This window comes from Dermacentor variabilis, chromosome 2 (genome assembly GCF_050947875.1).
Source record: "Dermacentor variabilis isolate Ectoservices chromosome 2, ASM5094787v1, whole genome shotgun sequence".
In the NCBI taxonomy this organism is placed as follows: Eukaryota; Metazoa; Arthropoda; class Arachnida; order Ixodida; family Ixodidae; genus Dermacentor; species Dermacentor variabilis.
The window spans coordinates 7107547-7118807 of record NC_134569.1 but is presented as its reverse complement, the minus strand read 5'-3'; the positions used below and the strand labels follow the sequence as shown (position 1 = coordinate 7118807).

The 11261-nt window shown below is 44.7% G+C and overlaps 2 long non-coding RNA genes across 2 annotated transcripts; one reads left to right on the top strand and one right to left on the bottom strand.

The window, feature by feature from the left end:
- The first annotated feature begins 288 nt into the window (after positions 1–288).
- Positions 289–4799, top strand: LOC142571321 (uncharacterized). Its single transcript, XR_012825850.1, has 3 exons — positions 289–490; positions 1520–1596; positions 4085–4799. It is a non-coding gene; the product is annotated as an uncharacterized LOC142571321 (long non-coding RNA).
- Positions 4800–4981: 182 nt separating this feature from the next.
- Positions 4982–10136, bottom strand: LOC142571320 (uncharacterized). The gene is made up of 3 exons (XR_012825849.1): positions 9767–10136; positions 9531–9699; positions 4982–5143 (listed from the first exon to the last, which is right to left on the bottom strand). It is a non-coding gene; the product is annotated as an uncharacterized LOC142571320 (long non-coding RNA).
- Positions 10137–11261: the final 1125 nt, after the last annotated feature.

Genomic DNA, 11261 nt, shown 5'->3' with positions numbered 1-11261 from the left:
AGAGCTCACCGAGGCGAAAGCACAGATGGCGAAAGCCGCACTGTCGCATCACCACTACTCGCGGCTTTCCCGCTAAGTACGTACAACCAACACACAAGCAACGCAAGCACAATCACATAAGCAACGTTGAACAACGCGCGGTCCGCGCGAGCCGGTGAACGATCACGCCGAGAACGAACACGCCACGACGTCGCTCGGCGCAACCATCATGCCTTCTCAAAAGTCCCTAAACGATCCTGTCCCTAGGCACCTAGGATCAGGTCACGTGAGGGATTTTTGTACGACAATTAGACGCACGCGCGCTTGCCATGGCGCTTGCAAATTTTTCAATAGTTTTCGACTATTAAGTGATGCTTTTGCTATTTTAACGTGTGGAGGTTCATTGTACGTCTGTTTTTTTCAAGTTTGGCATGTGTTTTAACACATGTGAAGGTGTAGTCTTTTCTTCTTCAGCGGATATTTGTACAAGACCCCGTTCACCGTCTATCAGGTAAGATGTGTACGTATGCTACACGCAATCGTAGTGCTTCACTAAGCCACAGTGCACTACAAAGTTAAGCATGAGCGGTACACAAAATTCACAAGTTCTTAGTATTGCCAAGAACAACCATTGCTTGGTGAAGTTCTCACAGGCGTTGTAGAAGTTGTTGGGCGCGGCAGTGCTGAACGTAGCGTTAGCGGCTTAAATCGTGTTTTTTACTAGTAACAACGTGTCACTATTTCATATTATTGGCGGCGTCTCCAGGACACCAAATCGGTAACGGGGACACCAGAGCTAGGACGCGGTCTGGTCCATGGGTTGGGGCTCGCCGAGGCCTGCGCGTGCTAGTAGTATATCTTGATGTCTGTAGGCTGTGTGTAAGTCGTACTTTCCGAATTTTCTGACGCATTTTAAGATCAGCTGTCCGCTTTCGCGGACAAGGCTGGAGTCAGGGTGGTCCGTGAGTTGGGGCAACAAAAACCTGATTCCAGTTAGGGACCGCCCTGCTTCCAGTTTTGATCCCTCCGCTGCCCCTTGGGTACCCTGCCGCCTCCTTGATTATAATCTAATGCTCTCCTGAGGCCTCTGTTTGCCGGTTACATGTGCCCTCCTGGAGCACTACTTGTAAATGAATCCGATCTATCGTCGCAACGAAAAAAGCGCCCCGCGACTTCTACAACACCAGTCAGAACCTTGCCCATTGGTTTACATATGTGTGGCCGCAAATATCTGAAACTTAATGCCAGTTCAACAGGTTTGTTGGCAAGGGTGTCAGGTCGTTGCTTTGTGTTGAATCGGCCTTTTCTCAATTCTTAAGAATTTAATTGGAATGCACCTGACCAGTGCTGCTTTGTGGTGCTTGCCACCAGTCCCTTGGACAGGGAAGACATATGAGAATCCCTGTGCATACACTTTATACGCAGTGGTGTGACCGCTTCCTTTGGGAAACTACCACGTTAGCGATATTGTGAGCGCAATGTGACTTTCCTTCATCTTCCTCATCCGTACGTAGTGTGTGTCGCTTCTTTCTCGCCATAGCTCTAGCTCGGCAAGAATAAAGCGGTTCCTTATTAGTGGTGGAGGTGCTGGGGTTCTGCATACCAAGGACGTATAAGGTAACAGTGTTTGTGCCTTTAATATGTCTCATTCGATCATTTTGAGACGTGGTGGTGTTCATGCGTTAGCACAGTGCAAGGACATCCACAATGTAAGAGGTACATGATTCTCGAATTGTATACTCTCTCTGGGCTTTTCTCGCGACCTCAGCACAAGTAGTGGGAGCATAAAAAAACTGACAAAGCTGGTGCACGAATGTTGCCCAGTGTTGGTGTTCCTTGGTGTTGAAATTATCCTTCCTTTCTCTAAATCCAAGGGCGAGATCTTGCATTCTGAATGTTTGCTTGCGCTCTCATTATTCGCCTTCACCATGCTTTCGTCAGCGGTCGTCTGCTTGGTGAAGCGGGAGCGCCTATTGAACACTGCCTACTCACTGATGTAGAAGGTGAAGCAAACAGTCAGAAAGCTAGAAGCTTGCGCAATCTCATCCCAGGTTTTTAATCCAGTTTGACATTGAAGCATCCTGGTAGTATTAAAGTACTTTAGAAAGAGGTTCCAGAAGCATTGCCAAGTTTGCCACTTGGTGAAATTTGTAGTTTGGAAACAATTTAGGCTCTTAGCGAGATTAGTAGTGAACAGAGGTTTTCACATGGCGATTGGTGTTGTCCAAATGCATGAAGAGGTCACAGTACGAGTACTGTGACCTCTTCAGCTGATAGTGTCGGGTAACCATAAGCACCAGCAGGGGCCCCGTAACAGTGTCCCCTTTAACTTCAGATATGCTTCACTGCATGATGCTAAATATGCTTCGCCGCATAACACGACTCTGCTGCAGTGAAGGTGACTTAAACCGACAACAGCCGAGAAGGTGCAAACAGCACTGCGCTGCCTGGTTCTTGCTGTTGGCCTTTTCTTCTTTTCACAGTGTCCTTACTGTAAGTACACTCCAGAGTTACAATGCAGGAATATGCATGTGTGCATAAGCTTTCATTCAAGAGTAACTCATGATCATAAGTTACGTCATCATGGTTTCGTACCATGTCACGGCATCATAAGTGAGACATAATAAAGAAGGCCTCAAAGGCTGCGGGAGAGACTAATCTTTTGTGCAAGATTGTGCTATCCTTGCTGCACGCAGTGCAATATTATATGACTCTCATGTCTATGGTGGCATTGTCGATTATGAATGTTTCCTTACTGCGTTAAAAAAATGTGTAGTGCATCTTTCAGATAATAATGGCATTATAGCTTCAGAGTTGTTCAAGTTTGGGGTACTTGTTCACTAAAAGTACATTATCAGAAAAGCTTTAGAATGTCTAGGTCATAATTGCATTTGAAGAACTAAGTCTTCCTACACATAGCAATTGGTAGCTTACTGTGTAATGTTGAAGGTGGTTTTTTATTCATAGGCCCTACTTAGAGAGCAGCAACACAATGCCTGGCATGTGACCAGGGTTCGTCACAGTGTTTGCATTTCCAGTGCTCGTAACTGATTCTAAGCATAAATTTGCTTTATGAATTCTTTGTAGACAGAAGGTGCTTGAATATTGGTTGCATGAAATGCTCCAATGCACACTATATATGTACAGGGTGTCTTTTATTACCATACAGATTTTCTTGTTTTAAAGTTATGAGCGCGGCAAATGTGGCATTCTTGCAGAGGAATTCCTCTATTTTGGAACTCCACAAATTTGGAGGCAGTCACATTTTATAGCACTCTCATTTCTTACAAATCTTGAAAGTGGCACCTAATTCAAGACATTCATCATTGAATTTCACTGGTAAATCGAGGCAATATTGGAACCGAGTGTGCTGGGAGCGCAGAAAAGAAGGTCCCGCTACCTCATCAGATGGAAACACCCCCGACAACAGGCTCGAGAAAGTCTGAAACAACATCTTGGCCAGTCATTGTAGCAGCTGATACGCCACACTTTGCCTGGCAAGCATGTGCGTCAGTGTGCCGTGTCAGCCTATCATTTAAGCTTTGTCTCACACTTCTTGACAGGGCACTGCCGCCTGATGTGGAGCAGGATGCACCAAGTTTTGATTGTACTCAATTGAGCGCGATAATGAATATTTCAAAATAAGTGCAATTTTCGAGATTTCGAAAAAGAAAGGGTGTGCGTTCACATGTGACTGCCTCCAAATATGCCATTTAGAAGGCTGCCGCCAAGTTACTAATAAAAAAGTGACTGAATTTTTCAAAATTAATTTTCTGAAACTCGCATTAGCAGCAAAGTGTGTCCTCCTCACCTAGAAACTCCTTTGCCAGAACGACGGGCTCTCTGTGCTCAAAACTTTTTGCTAAATATCTGCATGGTTAAAAAAAAACTAGATATGCATAATTGTTAATGTATGAAAATCGTACACTATCACTTTTCAAAATTTTTGTCCTATGCAACACCAGAAAAATTGGAAATAGAAGCTTCAGGTGACCTATCTGATGTGCAAGTTGCATGGCCATATTATTGTTTTAATTTTACGCTATTACCTTTTACTGTGATGTCACCACTGCAGCAGCTCGATGGCTGTGGCTTTTCATTCCAGGTCACAAAGCTGCACCCAGGTAGAGGCAGAATCCAAAAATGCTTGTGTACTTAAGTATAGCTGCACATTACAGAATCCGAGGCCCTCAAGATTTATCCGTAGCCCTCGTGTAGCCCACGAGTTCCATATTTTTTATTGGGATTGAAGAGTAACGTTTGTGCTGTATCCCTCTATTTCAGACTAAATAATGTGCATGCAAAATTATATCTTCATTACTTTACACCATTGCACCAATATCTGTTGTGCGTTGATTTTCTGATGTCCTTGAATTTGCTATAGCAAGGATTTTTAAAAATCAGCCACGAAAGAAAAAATAAATGGTCAAGGAACGAAGTGGTGTGTAGCAGCTCCCTTTTTTTTAATCGGCGGCAAGTTTTGCACTCGTGTGTTAACAACACTGTTTCGCCAGTTGTGTACTTCAAAAGAAGTGTTACCTTTCTGCTTTGGAACTTTGTGGTTTTGTTCTGCCAGCTGCTTGACCAACACAAGCAAAATGTACTTTGGATATTCCACAAATTCATTCTGTATGCATTTGGTACAATAAAATGTGTTTCAAGAATGGACAAATGCAGTGATGGTTAATTGAAAACTGCAACATGCAGAGTTTCATGCTTCATTAATTTTCTCAGCCCCAAAGAAAGCATGCGAGGTTTGAAAATGTATCATGTGACATTAGTGCACTCGGTCTAGAGAACTGATTAATGCTGCACATACATTGAACATGGTGGCCATGACCATCCCTCATGAATTGGCATTCCCTGCCTAAACCACCTCAGCAAGAAAGCTGACGGGGCTTCCAAGAATTTCTAGGCACTATTTATTACTATCGCCCTACTGAAATTGCTCCATTGCTTTGCTGACAATTGTCTTGACAAAAGTGGAAGCCGAATCGGTTGAGGTCGATCAGTTTTATTTACATACAACCTATTATAACGTGGACCTTTCTTCGCCTCTTCAACTGTTCCCACAGCTGCTGCTGCCATCTTGCACGCCACATCGAGGAGGAGGGAAATGTACATGGCAGGTGCATGGGAGGATTTTCCAAGGAACTCTGGAAAGCTGTAATTAGATTGTGGGCAAAGTTAAAAACTTAAATACAAAAAGGGTGTACAGTATTGTAACCTTGTACATGTTGATCACACCACATTTTCAGCTACAGCTATAAGTGCCTTGTCTCATCAACCAAGCTACAGTTCTTGCAATGTTACACTTTGTGATACTCAGTATGAATTGATAAGACTAGCTGCTATTCTAGTGGTTGTGCAGGCCACAAGGGAACAGTGCCTGGCCTTTGTGCTTGTATGTGTCAATTTCTCTCTTTCAGTCTCGCCCAAGCCACACCAAAATGTTATCCACAAGTGTCATGCCAAAATGGCCTGGCGACATTTCGTATTAAGCCGTTTGACCCATTTATTGCACTGATGCACACAGTGCAACCAAATGAAGGAAATGACATCGCCTAGGTGATTAGTAAATTACCCTTCTAAAATACCACAAGAGGAATTTTGCTGTGGCAAGAGCCTTAGCAAAACCATAAGAGACAAAAATGAAGGAAAAGCGACACCTTCAAGTTCCCGCACCAACTCACCATGAAAAGCACGAATTTTGGCAGTGTCTGCTTGAGCTTAGTTATTTGGAGATACATGCAGTTGAATGCTTTTACAAGCATTGAGATGCCCCACTATGCTAGCTTGCCTTTTATGGCTATAGAAAGTTGTATACTGCCACAAGTCTGCCTATTCTTCCGATTGGAATCTATATTGAAGCTGCTTTGAGCAACGGGCGGTATTCTATTTCAGCGCTAATGATACATTGACAGTAGTGTGCCTGGAAGGAATAGACAAAAGCATTGCAGAAGCTGCAGCACTTTGTGCTTGCTGAATGATTATATGTACGAGAAGGTAAAGATGCCATCAGAAAGCATCCTTCGTATAGAGTCTCTTTAAAAGAAAAATACTACATCTAGACATGGTGACAGTTGTGGTGGCAAACTAAAAATATTATAATGATAGTTCAAGGTGTGGTATGGCATGTTTATGCTAGTATTTCTGAAAAAATAAACACGGCAAGTGTGTCCATGCCAACAATTGAGACAGGATGTGCAGATGCAAAGCTGCAATACAGCACCACGGCGTCAGAAGGACAGTATGCAAGTGGTGGTCCGGCATCAAAACTTCAATGTCCCTACACTACAACATTGGGAGGCCATGCTGCATGACAGAAGCCTGTGTGGCCAGCAGGCGCTGCTCTGTCGGGCACAGGACGTGGCAGCAACTATTTCTCCTAAGGATTCAATAAACGGATTTCTCTACCTCACCCGCCATGCGATGCGCCGTGTGAGGGAATGACAGTGCCACTACTCTCACAGGATATGGATGGTGCACACCACCACCTTGAGCATCGGAGCGCACGTCTGCCTATGAGCTCTGTGTACTACGAACACAAGTGGTGCATGCAAGGTAACACTTGTGTTACACTTGTGTAACACATCACTGCCAAATGCCATCAATGAACACAAGCAGCAAAGAAAGCTGCTTACATAATTTTCACAGTGTGTCGGAGCTGCATATTTTTTACATCCTGTCTGCATGCCGCATTGTTCATTTGTTCGTCACTGCTAAAAAGTGCATAGTTGCATGGTACTTTTTTCGATTTTGTGCACTTTCTTTTGTCCTGAAAAAATAACCACAGCAGCTATCTTCATAAAAATAAAGCAGTTAGATGTTTCTCAATGAGCTGTAAGTATTAAAGTTGCTCAACAGGGTAGTCTACTGAATTGATTGTATTTGAGTACTGCAGGCCTAGTTGTTTCTTTGTGCCTCGGCACAAGTTAGCTGAAACACCCTGTATACTGGACGGCTTGCCTGGCTGCCCGCACCGCCGAGGCGGAGCATCTAACGTTTTCGTGGCGCACTTGTCGCCGTCTCGTGGCACCGGTCGTCCATCCTTATTGCGCAGCACACGCCAGCGTCGTCTGGTGTTCTGATTGGCCGCGGCAAATCGGACAGCTCTGGCGGGCGGGAAAAGTGGTCCGCGAGCGATCGGGCTTGCCGCCTCGTTTAACGCCTACTTTTATCCCCTGGCCAAGAGCTTTTCCCGGTTTAGCCGCTCCGTCTTTGGTGTGAACGTGCCTTTAGAGTAAAAAATCAACAGCTTACGCTTCCACATTTTTTGCTTGGTAGCTGCATTCAATTTGCTTGCTCCTCGTCTTTTAGATGTCTAGGCTCCCCACATTTTAACGTGGCTGAATAGTGCACAAATCAGAAAGACGAGTTTCTGTGGCCTAGCCTTCTCACACTTGCAAGGATACCAGCCAAAGTTGACCTATTTTTCTTATGGCGTGCCCACTGATTATGAGGATGCTGACATCGAAGGATCTCAAGTGGTTCTCTAGCATTTTGGCGACAGAATACAGTAATGCCGAGCTACAACGGACTTGATATCTGTCAGCACCAATGAACGCAGTAGTTAGTAGTCTCACTAAATTGAGAGTTCAGCCCAACAGCAGATGGACACCAGTGGTTTGAATCCCCATGTTGGCAAATTTAACTGGCTGAAATCAAGCATCTAAAAGACACGCACTTAGTTCCATCCCTTCAATCTGTGAGCATAATGAAGATCAAAGGTCAGGTTATGTGGCTGCAGCACCTTCTGTTCATGCAGCATACCTTTACTTTTCTTTACCAAGACACTTAGCATGCACATACCTTGTGTGCAAGCCACATCTATTTACAACAGAAACAGCGCTTTCCAATCGTGAGCAAAAGTTTGGAGGTAAAATATGGTAGAATTTTTTGTCCAGCCAACGCATGCACGCTGAAATCCAAGTGGTACAGCCAATATGTGCCTGTTCAATCACTGCGATGCATTGAGACACTTCGAACAACGCACGGCTGTACCAGAAAAAGTTTAGATGTTTTTCACTAATGCAAGCTTTCGAGTAGCTCGAACGTAAAGTGGCCTGTGTGTTATTGCTATTCAGCCGGAGTGCAATAGGAGCCAGTCAAATTGGTAAAACATGAAGTCAATGTGCACACAAAGACTACGTGTACCCTTGCATGACTTTGTGCCACAGGTAGCTAACAGCTTCCAATTCACAGTCCTTGTAATATGCTTGTGGCCACCATCTACAGTGATCTATTTGATTTAACGGGGATGTGTATGTTGGCCGAAAACAAGAAAATATGCTAGAAAATATATTAACACCGATGGATGCAATATGTCCTTTCCGGTAGTTTCGCAAGGGGGAAACTGTAATTCGAACTTCATGGCAGCGTGCACCGCACAGCTGCACCTCATTTTATATTCTCGCGCATGCGTCAGTGTTGCCGCAGCTGTCTGTAGTGACACCCTCGCGTGCATTTCTTGTTCAAGCTTTGTTGAAGGGTTTGAAGAAATGAAGGCAGTACGGTGTTACTCATTTCTCCTTTTAGTATCCTGCTGCTTGCGGAGCATAATAGCGCCTGCAACTCAGTTCTCAATGCGACCTTTGAATAGTGTGTGCATCTTAACCCTTTCAAAGACGCAAGCAGAGAACAGGCCGCTTTGTGTCCGAGACATTACAAGTGCTTTTTTTTATGAAGCATTTTTTACATAACGTAAAATCTCAAAGCTGACTACGATTCAGTAATAGCGAAAAGTGGGAATATTACGTCCCACTATACAGCCTCAAGGCCCGTTTCTACCTACTCGTGGTCACCTGTAATGTGATTAGAAGCAGCCAGAGTACCCAGTACATTATACATTGTTTGTGCATGTTTTCATTATACTTACTGAGCATGCTTTGTATGAGAATCCTCAATCAGGGCTTTCCAATATCGCAAGGGTTCTTAGAAAAAAGATGCTTCTTGAAAATTCTTGAGGGCTCATATGTAGCAGCTCGCATATGTAGGAATGCGATTTGTTCGCGATGCTAATAATTTGATCAACTGTTTTGGTAGCTGTGGGTACGAGAAATTTAGACACCTAACCGTACCAAAATTCAGCTATTATGAAAGCGCGGAATTTCGATAAAAAAAGTCCATTTGCCGCTGTGGTGGTTCGAAGGAAGGCGTTAGAATAACTAAACATTGTAGAAAGGGAAGTAAACAATCTGCGCAATCGCTCCATCGCGTTGTTTTACAAAGAAATGGACGAAAAAATGTGCTTAACGTGATTCAGAAACATATCTACACAGGAAGGTTCAATGGTAGAAATTACACTTCACCGCTACATAATAGCGAAGTAGCCCTGAAAAGTGGGACCAATATTTTCCGACCGCCAACACTTGCTTTATTCACCGCAGTAATGCCACCCTGTAATGGAGACACAACTACGACAAACGGTCCGCATTTCTTCCGCAGCGAGAAGCGAGAAAAAGCGAAACATTTTTTACCGAGTCAGAAATAAGCCAAGCGTGTTCCTGACGGTATGCAACGGCGTGCCGCTGGAAAAAGGGGGTCCATACCTCGGGGTTCAAATTCCGCAGACACGGCATGCGCTTCAGCGTAGCCGTCAATTTGCGGTTAAGCAAGCGACGTTTTTGCATTTTCTATTCCGCATCAGCATCTTCTAGGCAGCGAGGGAGCACCTTGAAAACCAGCACGACGGGGGCCGTCTCGTTGAACAATCAAGGCCTAAAATTTAAAAGAAAACAACTATTAGCGCTTATTGTTTCAAATTTTGTGATTTCAGTAGACTTACCTTGATGTTGTCGCACATTTCTTGTGGATCCATGTTGCTTTCAAGGTCGTTAACGCCAACATAAAGAACGGCGAAATCGACACGCTCGAAGCGCATCGTGGAGACAGCTCACGCCGGCCGCACTGCATGTAGCTAGCAAAACTGAATGTGCAGGCTTTTATAGACTCAATTAGGCGCAGGCGCGACCTATTTAAGAATTTAATCTGACTCACCGACAATCACGCCGCGCAAGGACGGCATGACTGAACACGATCCAGCGAGGCGTAACAAGACCACGCGAACGAACCTACGTGAGCCGGCAATGGCCGCATGTGGCTGGCAGAAACCACAGGGATTTAGCAGCAGCACCTAGCAGCGTCTTTCCCTAGGCGTACAAGTACCTATCTGGGGGCAGGGAGTACGCCACTGGGACACGTCACATCCGGTTTGCCTCCAAACCGGGTACGTACAAACCTGTACAACCAGCCTGCGGGGAAACGCTTCTGTTATTGTGTGTCATAGAGTTAGTAGAACAACTCTAGAGGAAAAGCTGGGCCGGAAAAGTGGGAACCTCTAGGGCGCCGCCCTGTTGCTACTGGTCAATGTGGCCAGCGCAATTACTATTGAAAGCGCTGAAAACAAGTACAGGTCACCTTATGCTTTATCATCTAAAAACGCATACCTGATGGCTTTATGAAGGTGGTGCGTTAATATTAAGTTTACAGAAAGCGATCGCTAAGTCCATGACTTATGTAAATCACGATGTACGCATTCATGCAATAAAGGATGACGCGAATTTCGGTTTCGAATCTGTTTTTTGGATGCGTAGTAGTTTCGTACAGTTTAGGTTTGACATGCGATCGCGCATCGACATCGGACGCAATGGCACACTCGTGCCTTATGTGCCACCGAAGTCCCGGAGTACATGTAAGTAAACGAATGTATCTCCTTGTTGAGAATATCACGCGAGTAGGCAGCTCTTGTGGTGCATCACAATCGTTTGAGAAGCGGCACAGTATTTTTCTACATGCGGAGCGGCGTTTTTATTTGCAGGTTTCCCTTCAGTAGGAAATTGCTGGACAGGCGGACCAGCGCACCGGAATTGTACTGGCGAATCCACAAGCAACTCAAAGAATCTGTTTAATTGTTGCACTTTGAACAATCATGGTTCTACAAAGGCCACAGCAGAAAAACAGCCTGATGCCGAGTATCTCTGTGCCACGAAGTAATCAAGAGGCGACTGCCTAATGCGGACGAAATCGAGTGCATCGAGACTTAGAACGACAGAAAGCTGAGCTAGTTGGTAAGGATTCATTATGCAAAACAGAGGTGAGGCGTGCAGACAGGACACAAGAGTAGAGAAGTAGGCGGCGCTCGTGTTGTTTGCTTGTAAATATGCTACTCCTGTGTCCTGTCTGCACGCCTCACCTCCGTTTTGCATAACGAGTGCATGAACCCACATATTAATAGCGTAGGCGTTTTCTTAACTATGCAATATTTTCAACACTTCCTTGCA